General features: G+C 41.5%; 1 protein-coding gene across 4 annotated transcripts in view; it reads right to left on the bottom strand.

Annotated features, from left to right (window-relative positions):
* LOC136863103 (serine/threonine-protein kinase NIM1) overlaps positions 1–17,951 on the bottom strand; it is a 789,590-nt gene that overhangs the window by 469,423 nt on the left and 302,216 nt on the right. Inside the window, exon 1 of one of the 4 annotated variants that reach the window (XM_068225860.1) lies at positions 15,262–15,360. The exons of the other annotated variants lie outside the window; for them this stretch is intronic. The gene's annotated coding sequence lies outside the window, so the exon portion shown is untranslated. Of the gene's footprint in view, positions 1–15,261; positions 15,361–17,951 lie in introns of those variants that run through there. 4 annotated transcript variants of the gene reach the window in all.

Below are 17,951 nucleotides of genomic sequence, written 5' to 3'. Positions count from 1 at the left end.
AGAATCTATAAAATAAGAGGGGACGCCATTTTGAAACCCCTGCATTTGTATCATTGAAGCTCGAGAGAGAGGGTTGAACTGTTCAGAAAATCGATCGTCAAGAAGTAGACTAAGTCCAGCAAACATAGATTTTGTCCGGTGTGGCCGGGGGCTTGACTCCAAGTAGTTCATTGCAAAAGTAATCTGATAAAAACGGTCAAGATAGCGAAGTAGTATTTGTGAAGTTGTAAATATTGTGTTGTAATGAAGGTAATTCGTGTGCGGGTAACAAATCCAATCAGTCGGAGTGCGATCAGCGCAGACACCGAGTGAAGGGCATTTCTTATTTTTATGCCTTATTTTGCAGGAAAACATGAATAAAACCAAATGTGAAGCCAGAAGTATTAAAATGGCTAAATAAAGATACCTCAGGGTTGCTGGTGATCCCAAAAATGGAAGCTGACGTGCAGTTAAGGTAGGTGGTATCCCATCTCAACGCCTCTTTGTGTCTGTTTTATGATATCACACTCATATGTATTTGTAATGGGTATTTATGACGCAGTTGGTCATCGTATGTTTCAAGAATGTCAGAAATATGACGAGAGGTCATTTGTTTTATTTTCTACTCGGATAAAATTTTAAAATATTCCGAGTGTCGTGTAACATGTTGTAAAAAGTTATTAATGAGGGTTACGAAGTGATATCACGTCCAAAGTAGATCGTCATTTCCGTGAATTTATTGCCTATATATTTGTGATGTCAAGTTATGTCTTATTTGATGTAAAAATTTTCTGTTCGATTAGTGGAATTGGCGCAAGATATCCGTGGTTACCCAATTTCAATCTGGATTAAGTGCGCTTTAGTGTTGAATTATGTAGATCAGTGAATATCTGTTGCGAAGGGGAATGCTATTCTATGTCCGTTTAAACTGTGTTTGATTGACAAATAAATAACAGTAAAGTTCGTCAGTCATTTTTGTGAGAATCCAGTTTTTAAAATACGAGGTCATGTTATGAGAAGTTGTTCATTATTAAAGTATTTGTGCGTAATTTACGCGTCTTGGATTCTAAGTATTATTATTCCATTTCTTTTTGTCAGTGAGAGTCGTCGACTTGAAGGCAAGAGGTTAGATTTTGTCGTATGAGTTGAGATAGGATTTGCGAATCAGGTGATTGGAAGCCTGTAATGATGCCGGGATTTTATGTGAGCCCGAGGAGGATATATGTATAATGTTTGGGATGGAAAGGTGTCAGAGAATCCACGTAAGTGTTAATTTGCGACGTGTACAATTATTGAATGACATTTTAAAAAGTAAATCTATGTGCATATCTGTTTGGTTAGGAATATCATATTTTAATTCTATTTGCGAAGTCGAAGATTGCATTCTTGTAGACCAGTTACGCATGACATAGGACAGGTGTTTCATATCAAAGCTGAGAGCGAGGGTTTTGAAGGGTCCGATACCGCCAGCTGATCGAGCTCGCCGTTCGGAGATAACGGGAGTGTGCTTCCTGTTACGTGTTAAAAATGAGATTGCATTCTTTAGAACGGAGGTCATTAATGTGCGCGAACTAGTTGGAATTTTCATCCGGGAATAACGTGTAGGTTATTAGATACTACTACTTTGTTTAATTGAGATCGTAATGTATGTTTGAAACCACGAAGTAAGAGTATAATGAGCGAAGTTAGTCAACTCCAGGGTTGTCCAAAATGTAGAGTGATGGTGGTGATGATTGATTTATTTGTGAGGGGTGCACAAAGCGTTATGGAAATGTCAAGGTGGGATATGACATAGTAATTGGCTTACATTTTTACGGCGAGTTACTTATGCAGATTTTGTTTGTACTTAATTATTAGCGTTATCCAAGTATTAATAATTGCTAGTATTAGATTAGATTTAAAGTTTGATGTCATGAAACAGATATAATACTGGAAATAGATGATGTAAAATTTTCTTCCAGCTGCGCGATTCTAAACGACGATAAACTATTGTAACAATTGGAAAATATAACTACATCAGAATTTGACTAGGGACTTGTTAAAGAAACCATTCGTCTGCGGAAATAGAATTTGTTGTTAATTAAGATTCATTAAAGCATGTAAATTTATTAAATTATTAAATTCAGTAGAAATCGTATTTGTGAAATAACTTAAAACCAAGTGAATAACTTGAAGGTGCATTCTGGAAATCTGAATTTATTCTTCTGGGAAACTTCCAATGTTAACGTAACGCTAAAGGGGACATATCCGTAGGTAACGAATTTTACTGCCACAAAGTATTGTGAGGGTTGTTGTTGTTGTTGTGTTATTTGACTTTGATTGATTGAGCATTAAATGTGCTGGGATTAGTAAAGTGGAAACTTTGGTCATCAAGCGATGTAACTTAATTGTGTTTAGCCTTCAGCTTAGAAACTTGGATGGTCATGAGTTCATCAACCTCAGTGACCTAGATTAAGGCCATATGTCACTGTAGCATCATTTTCCTCGCGGTCATCATCCACAACAACTTTAATGTAAATTAGAAGTTTAGATGTCGGTCCATGACATAGTTGCAGGTCACATCGATTCAATTAAGGGTCCATGCCGTACACCCACTGTGTGGCACACACCGATTGGACTGCCTTAATTATACCCAGAGTCCAGATTCGTGTTACGAGGGCTGGACCATCAAGAATCATTATGATGTTACATGCAGTCTCACATGGAAGCCGAATTTAAGGATTTCCAGACTTTCTTTTCTTCATTCATAATATGTGGCAATGGTTTCTAGTAAGGATGCCCATCGAGCAGTTAAGTCAAAGGTTCAAACCAGTATTCTGCTCATCTATGTTAAATTATTGTGGCGTCAAGTGGACAAGATTGAGTCCAAATTATATTGATTTTCAATATTTTTCATTGTGATTTCATTAATAAATACAAATATTTTGTGAATAGACCTTTCATTTGAGTACGTAGATTAGGATTACTGAACCCTACCTTTTACCTCAGCAAGTGACGAAGAACGCGTAACGACCCAAGAGACAGATCTCACGAAAATTGCTGATAGGTAAGGAAGGTAGGTAGCTGTGAGCTTGCATTCGGGAGATAGTCGGTTCGAACCCCACTGTCAATAGCCCTGAAGATAGTTTGCCGTGGTTTCCTATTTCACCTCAGGCAAATGCTGCTGCTGTACCTTAATTAATTATCCTTCATAGTGGCCCAAGGATTCAATACAAGGTCTCAAACATCAAACCAGCGAACTGCCACATGTAACAACTCATTTTCAGCATCCGCCGCACGAGAAAGGAACCGTTTACCAGACGACGTCAGAGGAACATCAACCACAGTGTTATTTAAAAGAGCCTTAAGAGTTTCAGAAGGATGCGAGTCAGCTGTAGAGTTCTAGTCTTTCATTGATCGTGTTATTATTATTATTATTATTATTATTATTATTATTATTATTATTATTATTCATTTTGATATCGTGTAACTATGTATATCTGGCTGGGGAGGATTTTTATTTCAGTTATAACTTACTTTGTTTGTGTTAGAGTAACTTTGCTTTATTTAATATTAATTACGATAGCATTAATAATCATTCTAATGAATAATAATTGGTTTAGTGTAAGAGTAGACATAATGGCCTTAACTATGGCAATTAAGAAATTTATCTATTTGTCTAACAGTAAATTAAAAATCAAAATTATTCCTCCATTGTGGCTTCAAGCCAGACACTGCGAGCGAATGAATGACTCGTTCGTTTGCTGAGCTGGTGCTTGTGGACGGACATTTGGAACATTATGAATATTTACATATGTTTTACAGTTTATATCTTTGTTCTTACTTTATTGTGCCATGTGGGAATTTGTTCAATAACACTGAAATTATCCAGTATGAAATGTGGTAGTCGACAGTGGTAAGGCCAAGCTACGCCCGAACGATGGGACTCGTATTAGATATTCTGCTGCCAGGTGTAGGCTACGTTGATAATCTGGATATTTTATTAATGATGTCAAACACATTTCTTGAACGATAGAAATGATTGGAATCATACCAGGGTATAGAGCTTATTTTCTAGCATAGAATTAAATGCTTCTATAGTGCAATGTTTGAATAATGAACGAGATCATAAGCGCAGACGAAAAGGATCCTCGTGGTTTCTTTAACTTTTTTTTTTGCTAGTTGCTTTACGTCGCACCGACACAGATAGGTCTTATGGCGACGATGGGACAGGGAAGGGCTAGGAGTGGAAAGGAAGTGGCCGTGGCCTTAATTAAGGTACAGCTCCAGCATTTGCCTGGTGTGAAAATGGGAAACCACGGAAAACCATTTTCAGGGCTGCCGACAGTGGGGTTCGAACCTACTATCTCCCGAATACTGGATACTGGCCGCATTTAAGCGACTGCAGCTATCGAGCTCGGTGGTTTCTTTAACTCACGTGATAAATGGGAATCTCAGACTATCTTTTATATTTATTTTTCTCTTACAACATATTTAGTGGCAATATTAAGACCAGGAAACCTAAAAATAAATAGGCGTAATGGTATGGGTTTAACATCACTTCAACTACTATCGAGTTTAAGAGACAGGGCGAGTTGGCCGTGCGGTTAGGGGCGCGCAGCTGTGAGCTTGTATTCGGGAGATAGTCGGTTCGAACCCCACTGTCAGTAGCCCTGAAGATAGTTTGCCGTGGTTTCCTACTTTCACCCCAGGCAAATGCTGCCGCTGTACCTTAATTAAAGCCACGGCTCCTTCCTTCCCACTCCTAGCCCTTTCCTCTCCTATGGTCGCCATAAAACATATCTGTGTCAGTGCGATGTAAAAGAAAGAGTAAAAATATAGATACGCCGAAATGCCGGAATATTGTCTTGAAAAGAATATCTTAAACGTGTTATTAAATCTACTGACACGGGGCTCTCAAATTTAAGGACTTCTAAGTGCCAAAGACAGATCTGAGATTCGATCCGAAACTTCGAACATGAAGGGCAATTAACCAGCTGTGCTACGCGGGAGGTTTAGGGGTATGAACACGTATTAGCATTAATGCTGGCGACTATCCAGACAGTATTCTTGGTAGGAAATTTCTTTTTCCCCGCAGGGAAATGCTGGTACAATATATGCATTACTTTCCAAATTACGTATGCCAAGTTCTCCGCAAGAGTTTATATACAGTATGCGACCCTTGTGAACATATCACAGTACATACGTTAATTTTCTCTTTCTATTAGTCAAATACATGGAACACAGGGAATCGTTCTACTGACAAACAGTGGTGCATAAGTGGAGGGAGGCCCTTCCTCCAGTTCAACAGAATAATGGAACAACTCAACGTAATCTGCTTCCCTTACATTCCACTCTGACAACAGCTTTATTAACCCTCAACGAAGAACCAAATTGTGACAAAGAAATGGAGACGTGTGATTGCTCAGGAATGGCAGGCCACAGACGTTCGGTGGAACACCAGCCGAACACCAACGAAAATAAACTTGCAGTAATCACTGAGGACCCGTCCGGTAAAATTCTTCCTCAGTCAACTTTAGAAAATGTGAGTGCTATGCAGAACACAATCCCGACATTAACTTTGGTAGAAATTAGCTTGATGCAAAACGTCCAGACAGTAGCAACTTCAGGGTCAAACAGTGTGAATCAAATTAGTGTAGATACTCCGGATACGTCTCTATATCCGGTTCAGCTAGTACAGTTAAGACACATTTTTCGCAATATGTGAACAAAAAATGTAACAGGTACAAAGACGATTCTCCTGGCCGTTCCACATCTGTGTCGAAAGTTCAGAAGGAAACAAAGCAAAATTACACCCTGTGTCATTACGGAAAAAATGTTATACTCTAGTATTCCATCTTGCAAACAAAATATTGTGAACATTAGCCCTATTGGCAGAAACAGTATTAAAATCGACTTAATGATAGCTCACGCAGCAAGCTTACTTTTTGAACTGACACACTTTACACACAAGCATTTACAAACCTATATTCTGTTCCGTGGGATAACTCGTCAGTGCGTCATTCGTAACGTTGATGCAAGTATCGGAGATGATGAACTTAAAGCGAATATTGACTCCCGCATTAAAATTCACAATGTAAGACGTATGTGTAGAAATATGTATCGTGATAGTGAACAAGTGGTTATTACATTGCAAACATGCATCGTACAGTTTGATTCACAAGTACTGTCACAATTCCTAGCGATATATGTAATGCGTTGTCAAGTTTCTCCATATGTTACTCCAGTCCACCAGCGTTCTAATTGCTTAATCAACACAACAAATCTCAGCGTACATCGCTACAACTTCTATGTGTTCATTACAACGTAACCGTAGTGCAACTAGTAAAGACAGCCCTGCAAATTCTAAGAGACAGAAAGTGAACTAATTCTCTGTCACTATGAACATCCTTTTCAAGGACGCTATTACTCTATTGGAGGGATGACTTTACGCCACGGTGGCCGTATCCTCACATCCCATCAAAGATGATCGCGTCTTTCCTTCGCTCCCAGCACAGCGCTTCACTATATTTTACTTCCTATAAAAACAGCGAACAATGATTCCTATAGCTACCTCTGCGTTTGAGCCACCACCCCGATTTTATTCCAATGGTCCCCATTAGGCACAACCTTTACCCCACTCAACCACACCGTATCTCACCCCAAGCACAGAAGAATACTTCCTCCACAACCGACAAACTTTGTTTTGTCATAGAAGCCCTGTTATCGAACATCCAAAACTTTGTTATACATATACTACAAGGAATTACTTCTAGAAAGGAAGCACCATCTCCGCAGGAACTACGCCAAATGGTTACCCTTTGTATAAACAATAGGTAATAAATTGAAAGTTCTACAGGGGAATACTAGGTCATTGTCCGCCAATAAGGACAGTCTGCCAAAGGAAGATGTTAGAGTTTATTGCTCTCTCGAAAACTTGGATTCAGCCAGAACTAGTAGTGCAATTTCGAGATTTTATTTTACACAGAGATGATCGTCTCGTGGTTGCGGTGGTGTAGCTATTCTTACTGCATCTCAAATTCAGCATAAAATGATTGCACTAAAGTCAGTTCAAGTAGCTGCAGTACGTATCGAATTAGTCCCTATGCCATTTACGCTGGTCTGGATATACTCTACTGCAGGATGTGTTCTAACCATAAACAACTGGGGTAATCTTTTGTCACAAATAAATCCCCCTTACTTAGCTTGTGTTGACCTATATGCACTAGTACTGTATGGGGATGTGCATTTAATGATGCACTAGATGAATTGAATTTTACCGTCCTAAATGACGGCTCTCCAAGCCTGGTCCCCCAGACCGGACATCGTCCTTCTGCTGTTGACATTACACTACGCTCTCCTATTCGCTATAATACCCTGCCTTGGAAACCTCTAGCTTATCCTCCAATCATTTTCCAATTGAAATTACATTCCGTAACTATTGCATCTTCCCACAGAGTGTATATACTACTAGGAAGTGGAATACGAAATGTTCGGAATGGGTTAAATTGACCTCTGCAAATGAAAGCGGCATCCAAACATTGTGATTATCCACAACCCCTAGAGAGGACTACTATTCTCTGCAGGAAATAATTAATTCGGCAGCGAAAACCTCAACACTTGAAAAGCGCCTTAAACCCAGGACCTCCTACTCCTAGGTGGGGTAAGGATTGTTCTTTGACGATAACAAAACGCAAAGAAGCTTCCAGTCAATACGGACGTACCTCTTCGTGGGATAAGTACATCATGCATCGACAAACTAATGCAAAAGTAAAATGTTATTTGAAGCAACATAAACATCAAATCTGGAGACATTGCTGCGAAAATATAAATAAAATACACCATTTCCAACAATATGGGTTCAGATTAAAGGGCTCCGGAGAGTAAATCAAACTGCGCCCGCTCAAAACTACAATGGACTGTGCGTGGAAGAATTTGCTAATATTACTTCACCCCCTTTTATATCTCACCAACCATTTTTATGAGATAGGTGGATGGATCAACCGGATTACACTCTCACTCAACCTTTTACAATAGAAGAACTGCAACGGGCACTCAAGGATAGCAACAGCACTGCACCGGGAAAATATAAAAACCGTTATTCAATGTTATCTCATTTACCTCTGTCGGTGCTTACCAGACTTTTTCACAGGGACGTAACCGGGGGTTGTCTTGGGTGTACTGGGGGGTTAGAACCCCAATGTCATTTTTACAAACAGAAAATAAACAGAAACTGACAATAAACTAAATAAACATTCGGAGACATAATTGTACAACCAACACATCTGTAATTCACTTATGTCAGTGCCCTTGTAATAACAAGTCATGCATGCACCTTCATTGTCTTCTACCAACTATAACCCCTCCCCCCCCTTCCACCATCGGCCGATCCTGACTATGCTACTGCCTCTTACAGATGTATAATTCGATTAGGACACGTATTCCTCTATCAGTTGATTGGATAACTCAAATCGTCCTATCGATATTAAAATCTGCCAAGGGCCCAAGCATTGCCGCACCTTATAGACCAGTAGTGCTGTCACCTTGTGTGGTTAAAACACTGGAGAGAATGGTAAAGAATAGATTGGAGTGTTATACGTAACACAATGGATTCCTGCCTTCATCTGAACATGGATTGCGCAGGGCAAGGGGAACTATGGATCACCTAAGCATACTGACACTGAAAGAACTTTCCTGTCACGAGTAAAGCTTGCTGCACTCTGTATGGACAACCAGGCTGCTTACGACAATATGGAAAATACAAGCTTTTAACATACCAAATAATTGTATATACCGGTATGGTATTAGTAAACAACGCATCATTTACATTGCATATAAAATACATTGATCGGACCAAGAATTTTAAACAAAGCATTACCACAAGGTGGTTCCCTGAGCTCACTTCTATGTGCAATTTATTTATCTTACCTAGACCAGATGTTTAGTGCTGCTGTTCAGAGTTTTCCATCTAGCTTGACAGTGACGCTACAGCGATTAGGCTCTGAGAGAAAATAACTCGAAGAATGGACTATGCTGTGTGGACTTTCACTTTCTACATCGATATCATAAATGGTCATCTTCACCACAAAGGTAATACAACATCCGGCATCGTCGATTCAATTTGTCCCATATTTATTCCCTGTACGTTCATCTGTTTGTCTTCTAAGAATCCATTTGGACAGTCAACTCACTTGGAGTGTACATATAAACTCTATCGTGAGAAGGGCAGGGCGTACCCTGAGCATAATCCGGTAGTTAACTCCTACTTGGTGGGGAGCTGCGCCTGCATCTCTTCTAACCCTCTATCGGACCTTAATACGGTCGATTATGAACTATGGAAGTATTTTACATGCCAACGCTCCACTGTATGTTTTAAAGAAACTGAATGTCTTATAAAAAATTCGAGGATTTAGAATCTGTCTTGGGGCAATGTCGTCAACAGATGTTAATGCTCTCTTAGTAGGAAGCTTATGAAGTTCCCTTACAACTTAGGTGAAAGTATCTGGCAACGAAGCTTTTACTTCAGTGATCAACCATACCACGGAAAACAATCGTCAGGTGTGCCGACAGTGGGGTTGGAACCCACTATCTCCTGAGTGCAAACTCACAGTTTTGCGACCCTAATCGCACGGCCAGTTCGCTCGGTACTCTGATATGTATCAGTGAGAGTACTGTTACCTTTCAACTCTACATAGAATTATCCCCACTTACACGCTTAAAATCAGTGCATAAGCCTCATTGTGTGATTAAACACAAGCTATTTAGAAAAATATAACTTTAACAATTTACGCGTATCCATGTGATGTCACCAATGCGAGTGGACGCTTGCAGACTGTCACTGACATCTAATATTGTTGAGAGTGCACAAAGATCGAGTGGTGGTAGTGTCAGCCTGGAAATTTGTGAGTTGCGAAACATTACACTCGACGGACACCGTAGAGTTGATACGCGAAAACTTTTTTTTCTTTTGCTATGGGCTTTACGTCGCACCGACACAGATAGGTCTTATGGCGACGATGGGATAGGAAAGGCCTAGGAGTTGGAAGGAAGCGGCCGTGGCCTTTATTATGGTACAGCCCCAGCATTTGCCTGGTGTGAAAATGGGAAACAACGGAAAACCATCGCGAAAACTGCGGAATCTTCTATGGATATTCGTTCTGCATGATACCAAGGACATCCTTTTCCCACAGTTTCAGAACAATGGAATTATTCCCAGTTTAATTCAGGTCTACTTTAATTTTTACTTTTCATATTATTATTAGTTTGTAAAATTCTGTTCCGTAAAGTCTACGCCAAGATTTCGTTTGATTTTCGATGTAAATTCTTTCATTGCTCCTGTTTTTGTGGTACACTCAATCTCACAAAAATTGGCCATCGCACAATGTAATAATAATAATAATATTAATTATTATTATTACTATTATTATTATTATTATTATTATTACTGTAAAGCTTTCAATCCCCACCCTGATGGGATGGGGCAGGCCACCTAAAGGGCAACACCCTCTCTCTGCCCAATAGATGCGGGTGGGTTAGGAGATGTGATGGAGGAGGGACGTGGGAAGGAGTATGTGAAAAATGAAGGAGATTGTGGAAGGACTGGGCCCCTTAACCATTTCTTGTGGTTTTTATGTAAGACATAATACAAAATTTCCATTTGAAATTTGAGTACGCTAGAAACACAGATCTGAATAGAAAAGATGACAAACACAACAAAATAGTTCAGCTGAATTTATCCTAAATGCAGATGTGCAAAACCGTGGCCTACTAACTACTGTCGAAACGTTGAAAGTACATATGTATTGGTACATGCTGAAATTATGAATTACTTAAGACATTGAATACTTGAGAATAAAATTACAGAAGATAACTTTCCTTTAAACCTCTTGTTTGAAGTAGGATGCACATATTGTGTAGCTGGTAAGATTCCAAGTATCATCACTTCCACCACGGCTATCCAAAATTTACGAATATCCTCGCGTTTCGAGAAGTATAAAATTAAGCATTTATTTGTCGGACATTTTTGGGTGGTTGAATGTAAGTAGTAGGGCAATGTATGTTCTAAAACAATGGGTGCAGAGTCAGAATTTTCGCATGAGGTCATTGACCCCTAGTTGAGTAGTAAGGCTACGTCGATCCTGCAACGAGGTTATTGGCCCATATTTGAGTAGTAAGACAATACAGGTTTTAAACCATTGAACGCTGAACCTTGCGTACGAGAGCAAGCCTAACCTCACAGACACCATTGGAGGGGCCTCAATGGTCGGGAAAGATCTGGGGTGCTTTTTGACACCTTAGGTGAGGTAATGACGTCATACGCATACGTACGAGGGCAATGCAAACCTCACTGGCCAATCTGGAGTGTTTTTGACCGCTAGATGAGGTTATGACGTCATACTCTTACGTACGAGGGCAATGCTAAATTCACGGGTCAACTTTGGAGGAGCCGAATCGATCGGGCGACCATAGAGGAGCCGAAAATCGTTTAGGTGACCTGCAACTGAGGTTAAGACGTCATTATGACGTGTTAACCTAACCTTGCACACGAACGCTAACCTAACCTCACACACAGGCTCCCCTTGGAAAAGTCCAATCGGTTAGGTGACTGGTAGTTGAGGTTATGACGTGTTAACCTAACCTTGCTACGAAGAACGCAAACCTAACCTCAGACGGTTCCCCGCGGTGTAGGGGTAGCGTGCTTGCCTCTAATCCGAAGGCCCCGGGTTCGATTCCCGGCTAGGTTAGGGATTCATACCTGGAATTGAGGGCTGGTTTGAGGTCCACTCAGCCTACGTGATTACAATTTAGGAGCTGTCTGACGGTGAAATGGTGGTCCCGATCTAGGAAACCAAGAATAACGGCCAAGAGGATACGTCGTGCTGACCACACGCCACCCCATAATCTGCAGGCCTTCAGGCTGAGCAGCGGTCAATTGGTAGGCCATATCCCTCCGTGGCTGTTGCGCCAGGGGGTTTGGTTTGTTTTTGTTTTTTTAGTTTGTAGCCTATTATAAATCAGTTCATTGTTCATTTGTATGTTCTATATTACATGTTTTATTTTTATATTTTACATCTAAAGGTTTATGATGACGTACTACATAGATCACTCATTACTCTGATCATTACTGTCGCCTGGTGCACAACAAACTGTACTCTTCTTGTGCACATTTCCGACAATACTGTACAAATAACAATCTTCCTCTGAATGATATATGTATCGCGGGTCAGTATTTCCACCACAAGATTGTAACATTGCGGTGATAAATCAGATTACTCTGTGTGCTAGGTCCCGTTGGCTATCTCTGTTTCCCTTGGGGAAGGACTGACCAATAGAGTCCTCTATATTGATCACATGAAATGGTTACCAAGCAACTTTCTATTGTTATTAGGATGGAAGCTATTTCAGGCGCAGGTGACCCCTGCAGCATACATCCGATGTGTCGCGTTACATAAGCTAAGGTATTGGCCAGGATCGTGAAAGGCTCTTACCCACTCTCGTTGTGGCTAGCTAGGGTCCTACTGCACACGAAAGAGAACGACGACCTCCTCGGATGAAGGAGGTAACCAACAATTTTTTTGGAAAATGAGATTTCAGTGAAAATAGGATGTATCATCACGCCTCTATGCAGTGGTGTCATCTTATGTCTTACATTTGAACTTCAAGCTGGTTTACAGGCAGCAGAACTTCGTCCTCCGTGGTGTAAGGATGGATCATCAGTCACGATGATGGATAGTGCTTGTGTTGGTATATCATCAGGTGTAATATATAATTTAAATAAAGGCCATACACGAAATCATAACTATATTTTGAAATATTTTCTTGACTTCTTTGTTACGGTTGTTATTTGTATTATTACACTAATATTATTTGCTACCATTTTTGTTCGAAGTGCACGTACAGATTTCTCTTCTATTATACACAAACGTATGACTTACTTGCAGATTATTTTCCATTCTATCACTTCCAATATAGGCTATTCATACAGTAATTTTAAAACCGTAACTTATAACAATAAAATATTTATAATTGATGAACTCATTTCTAGGAGCTGCCTGGCCGAGGCGGTAAAGGCGTGCTCGATTCGCCCGGAAGGACGTGGGTTCAAGTCCCCGTCAGGAAGTCGAAATTTAAGAAACGAGATTTCCACTTCCGGAGGTGCATATGGCCCTGAGGTTCACCCAGCCTACACCAAAAATGAGTACCAGGTTAATTCCTGGGGGCAAAGGTGGCCGGGCGTAGAGCTAACCACTCTACCCCATCACGTGCCAAGGTTAACAATGGTGGAAATCTTTACCTTCCACTTCTCCAAGGGCCTTCATGGCCTGTACGGAGGTACAGCTTTGCTTTGCTTTTGAACTCATTTCCACACATGCATATGCAATTGATTCAAGTAGTGTATACCATGAAATAAACCAAAAAGTAATTTTCCTCTCACCTGAAAAATTATTTCGGGGAGGTCTTCAATATATTCTACTATTACCCATTGTAGCTTCTCAGTTTTAAGGACGCCGTGATGGATGTAGGTGTTCTAACCGGAAAAGGAGGACTCTTAGTTTATCTAATGTTTGTTCTTCAGTCCGAAGTCCGGCTCCATGGCTAAATGGTTACCGTGCTGGCCTTTGGTCACAGGGGTCACGTGTTCGATTCCCGGCAGGGTCCGGAATTTTAACCATCATTGGTTAATTTCTCTGCCAAAGGGGCTAGGTGTATGTGTTGTCTTCATCATCATTTCATCCTCATAACGACGCGCAGGTCGCCTACGGGAGTCAAATCAAAAGACCTGCACCTGGCGGGCCGAACATGTCCTGGGACACTCCCGGCACTAAAAGCCATACGCTATTTCATTTCATTTCAATCCGAAGGTTGGTTGAATGCCCAACAGTTCCACCAGGAGTAGTGCTCTTCGCTTCTTCGTTTTCTTCTTATTATTATTCCACTTTTCCCCACTATCTGGTGGGGTTACCGGTGCAATCTGAGTGGCACATGTGGAACGGGCCCTGTTTTACGGTCGAATGCCCTTCCTGACGCCAACCGGAGGGATGTTTTCACTACTTCGTGTTTCTGCAGTGGTTGGTAGTGTGCTGTGTTGTGTACGAATGAAGAGAAGTGTATGAAGAATACCACAAACACCCAGACCCCGAGCCAGATGAATGAACTCAACGAGGTTCAAATCCACGACCCGAGCATGGATCGAACCCATGTCACTCTGAGCCGAAGGCCTTAATGCTGACTATTCAGCCAAGGAGCGGGACGTAGCTCAGGCATCACTGAAGAGAGAAAATGTGGTTAGGGGTAATTTCCCGTTACTTTCCACACTGAGTCAGAAAATATTACAAATCAGTCGGCCAAGCACTGAAATGTACGAACTAACTGATACCACAAGCAACAATTCCACACCGTTCATAACAGGGACTGGCTGTTTAAGGAATGACGTTATTAGCATTGCTCATACCTCAGTCACCATGTGGTGAAAGCCAAGTTTAAGACCGAGTGGGATCAATGAAAGTAAAAAATGTTGGTCTAGCTGATACCAGAAACTACAGTGCACTGTAAATACTATATTTTACAAGAAATGAATCTGCACTACTCTCTTAAGTAGAGCTAGAAAAATGGCAAATCTTCATTTGTAGCCAATTCATTCTGAGTTATACAATTCGGAGATCTGAGGTATGCATCCAGTATGGAGTGTGACCTTATCCCCCTGGATTTTGTGAATTCACTTCATACAACTTCATCTCGTAGGGCAACTGATCCAATCCTAGGCCAAACTACTATAATTATACACGCAACCAGGGACTTCACACTCGCCTCCTGTTCATAAGGTATTTACAATCCGTAGATATTGGGGAGACTTAAAACACACAACGTATAACTGAAGTATTAATTTTCAGAAATAACTCTTACCGTTTGCTGCAAGCTGTTTGGACCAATATTCTGGATTTACATATAACAGTAGTATTAGCTGCAAGTCCGTTCTTTCTTCATGTAGACAACATGATTTAAAAACTTCGTGTATTTTGGGAACCAATATTCTTGGTTCGACTAACTTCTGTAGTGATCATGATTGATGTGAAGTGTCCTAAATCCCTACGTGATGTAACAATTTTCACCATCCATAGTAGGAGATGAAGCCGTACTTTCTCTTCATTTTTTAAATTCATCTTTTCCTTCTGGCCTGTTTGACGTTAGACCCCGCCATAATCTGTATTTCTGCCAAAGAAACTTATTTGTATGGCATTGGTCTACTAAGTAAAACTGTGTCTATCCAAATCTGGTAGAGTAATTGAAAAAATACTTACTTACTTAATCTGTTTACCATCCAGGGTTGGCCTTTCCCTCGGACTCAGCGAGGAAAACCCACCTCTACCGCCTCAAGGGCAGTGTCCTGGAGCGTCAGACATTGGGCCGTGGGATACAACTGGGGAGGAAGACAGTACTTCTTTTAGGCGGCCTCACCTGCTATGCTGAACAGGGGCCTGGGTGGGGAATGGGAAGATTGGAAGGGATAGACAAGGACGAGGGAAGGAAGCGGCCATGGCCTTAAGTTAGGTACATCCCGGCATTTGCCTGGAGGAGAAGTGGGAAACAACGGAAAACCACTTCCAGGATGGCTGAGGTGGGAATCGAACCCACCTCTACTCAGTTGACCTCCGAGGCTGAGTGGACCCGGTTCCAGCCCTCGTACCACTTTTCAAATTTCGTGGCAGAGCCGGGAATCGAACCCGGGCCTCCGGGGGTAGCAGCTAATCACACTAACCACTACACCATAGAGGCGGACAATGAAAAAATAACATAACTAAAAGAAACACGAACACCCATGTCCATGCAGCAGTTTCGCAGCCTCATGCCTTGAGCTACAGCTACCGACCGAGTCGTGGTTTACGGTGTCATTCAGGCCATGGCGGCTAATTTGAGTGTGTTATTTCCCTTGTTTGATCAATAATCTGGTCTAATGGTTACAGTTGTCAGCTGATCCCATTTTGACACCCGTGCACCCCATTAAGTGTTTCCTTGATATCAGAGCCTGAAATGGGAATTTACTCTGCTTGTTGAAGGTAATGAAGTAGCCGGGTGGGACACGAGTTATAATATTTGGAAAGAGGGCTGCAATGGCGTGATCAATGTCACTGATTCCATAACACAAAATTCTATCCCAAAACCGGCAGCAGGCACTGGGCAATCACAGCTATGGTAATGAATGAATGAATGAACGAATGAATTGATCCTCAATTTCATTTTTCACATTCACTCCAAGAAATTCTGAATTTCCATCGTATCTCTAATGTAAACGTAGATCCATTAATAGCAGTTACGGGCAGTACTAAGGGCCTGTACAACGACAGCCGAATAAAAGTGCGATTTAAATTTATGTGGCAGTTTGCACATTTATCTGGAAGCTGGGTTGAAAACGTGTACTACGACTTTCGTTTATGTGCAATCTGGGAGAATATTCTCGAGTTTAGCTACGCCAAAGTAGAAGAGGCAGTTAACGCTCTTATCTGGGACTTTGCTCCTATCGGGGACACTACTGTAAGAATCTTCTTCTTCTTTTTTCTTTATCTGTTTACCCGCCAGGGTCGGTTTTTCCCTCGGACTCGGCGAGGGATCCACCTCTACCGCCTCAAGGGCAGTGTGGAGCTTCAGACTCTGGGTCGGGGATACACCTGGGGAGGATGACCAATATCTCGCCCAGGCGGCCTCACCTGCTATGCTGAAGAGGGGCCTTGTGGGGGGATGGGAAGATTGGAAGGGATATACAAGGATGGCTGAGGTGGGAATCGAACCCACCTCTACTCAGTTGACATCCCGAGGCTGAGTGGACCCCCTTCCAGCCCTCGTACCACTTTTCAAATTTCGTGGCAGAGCCGGGAATTTAAACCCGGCCTCCGGGAGTGGCAGCTAATCACACTAATCACTACACCAGAGAGACGGACTACTGTAAGAATCAAGACGGCTAAACATCAAGATGAATCTACATCCGCATGTTGCTATACGAAAAATAAGTTGTTATGATGTATATATTTATAAAATATCTGTCCAGCTGTCACAGAATTTTTAAATATTTCCCAAGCTAGCAAGTTGTTGCTACTGGCTATATGAATTGCACGCAAGCAATTTAACAACAAGCTTCCTAGGCATTACGGCATCATTGTTTGATGCTGCCACGCTGTTATTTATGGGTTCGAGTCCCAATAGTCCAACATTTTTTTTACTTCTAAAGGTCAGTCGGAAGGGTACTAGAGGTGATAGTACACATTTCGTAATAATTAGAGTGAGTGTCAAAAGCTTGGGTTCTATTCTAAATCTATCCGCGATGCACATATGGTGATACGTCCGTCGAACGAGAACGTTCAAGTTATATTTCTTTGACTTCATAACAACTTGCTAATAAGTATTTACACTAAAGTGAGATCAGTGCTTGCCAGTTACTCTTTTAACATTTTCTTGGAAAAATTAAACTAACTACTTATTAAATTAGCAACAATAAATTGAATTAATGTCCGCCTGTGTGGTGTAGTGGTTAGTGTGATTAGCTGCCATCCCGGAGGCCCGGGTTCGATTCCCGGCTCTGCCACGAAATTTGAAATGTGGTACGAGGGCTGGACCGGTGTCCACTCAGCCTCGGGAGGTCAACTGAGTAGAAGGGGGTTCAATTCCCACCTCAGCCATCTTGGAAGTGGTTTCCCACTTCTCCTCCAGGCAAATGCCGGGATGGTACCTAATTTAAGGCCACGGCCGCTTCCTTCCCTCTTCCTTGTCTATCCTCCCTTCCAATGTCACATAGCAGGTGAGGCCGCCTGGGCGAGGTATTGGTCATCCTCCCCAGTTGTATCCCCGTCCCAATGTCTCACGCTCCAGGACACTGCCCTTGAGGCGGTAGAGGTGGGATCCCTCTCTGAGTCCGAGGGAAAAACCAACCCTGGAGAGTAAACAGATTAAGAAAGAAAGAAGAAATTGAATTAATAATAAAATTAATGATCCTACGCCGCATA

Source organism: Anabrus simplex, chromosome 2 (genome assembly GCF_040414725.1).
Source record: "Anabrus simplex isolate iqAnaSimp1 chromosome 2, ASM4041472v1, whole genome shotgun sequence".
In the NCBI taxonomy this organism is placed as follows: Eukaryota; Metazoa; Arthropoda; class Insecta; order Orthoptera; family Tettigoniidae; genus Anabrus; species Anabrus simplex.
This window is presented reverse-complemented; position numbering and strand designations above follow the sequence as displayed.